Here is a 1,277-nt window from a genome sequence, read left to right as displayed (position 1 = left end):
ATAATTTCTGTTTTCTTGCATATACTTAAGCATGACCTGTGTACTAGAATGTGATCTATTTTAGAAAATGATCCATGTGCAGCTGAAAAAAATGTGTATTCCATTGTGGTTGGGTGCAACACTCTGTGTATGTCTACCAAGTCCATTTGATCCAAGATCTGGTTCAGTTGTGCTATTTCTTTGCTAATTTTTTGTCTGGTTGATCTATCTATTTGGGTAAGGGGGTGTTAAGGTCTCCTGTTAAGATTGTTGTGTTGGATATTAGATTTTTCATGTCTATTAAAGTTTGTGTTACATAGTTTGGTGCTCCTGTGTTTGGTGCATACATATTTATGATTGATATTTCTTCCTCTTGAATTTTTCCTCTAACTAGTATAGAGTGGCCATCTTTATTTCTCCTGATCATTCTTGGTTTGAAGTTGAGACTGTCTGAGAATAGGATTGCTACCCCTGCTTTTTTCTGAAATGCTGAGGCATGTAGTATTGCTTTCCATCCTTTGACTTTCAGCCTATGAATGTCTTTATGAGTTAAATGTGTTTCTTGTATACAGCATATTGTTGGATTTTGTTTCCAAATCCACTGTGCCAATCTATTTCTATTAATTGGTGAATTGAGTCCATTTACATTGATGGTTATTATTGAGATGTGTTGACTTATGATTGACATGCTATTTGAACACTGTTTTTAAATTGTTTTTTCTCCTGTGTTTAATTGTTTGTCCTGTTTAATGGGTTTCTTCTATTCTCATTGGTGGAGTTCTGATCATTTTGATCCTTCTCTAGAACATCTTTCAGTAATCTGTGTAGGGTTGGTTTTCTCATCATGAAATTCTTTAGTTGTTCTTTGTCATGAAAGTATTTCATTTCTCCATCAAAACTGAAAGAGAGCGTATAGTAGTCTGGGTTGGAATTTGTTTTCATAGAGAACCTGAAGTACTCTGCTCCATGCCCTTCTTGCCTGCATGGTTTGTGAAGAGAAGTTGGCCATAATTCTGATGGGTTTTCCTTTGAATGTGATCTGCTTCTTTTCTCTAGCAGCTTTCAGTATGATATTCTTGTGTTGGATTTCTGGGATCTTGACTATTACATGTCTCGGTGTGTTTTTAATTGGGTTGAAGTTATTTGGAGTTCTATATGCTTCGGTTATGTGAGTATCAGATTTTTTCCTCATATTTGGGAAGTTTTCTGCTATTACTTCTGCCCATATTCTTTTTATATCGTTTGTATTGACTCCTTCATTCTCATTGATGCCTATTAGTCTCAGATTGTTCATCTTT

Source organism: Octodon degus, unplaced genomic scaffold, assembly GCF_000260255.1.
Source record: "Octodon degus isolate 3935 unplaced genomic scaffold, OctDeg1.0 scaffold00122, whole genome shotgun sequence".
Classification (NCBI taxonomy): Eukaryota; Metazoa; Chordata; class Mammalia; order Rodentia; family Octodontidae; genus Octodon; species Octodon degus.
The sequence above is the reverse complement of the archived record's forward strand: the minus strand, read 5'-3'. Positions refer to the sequence as shown.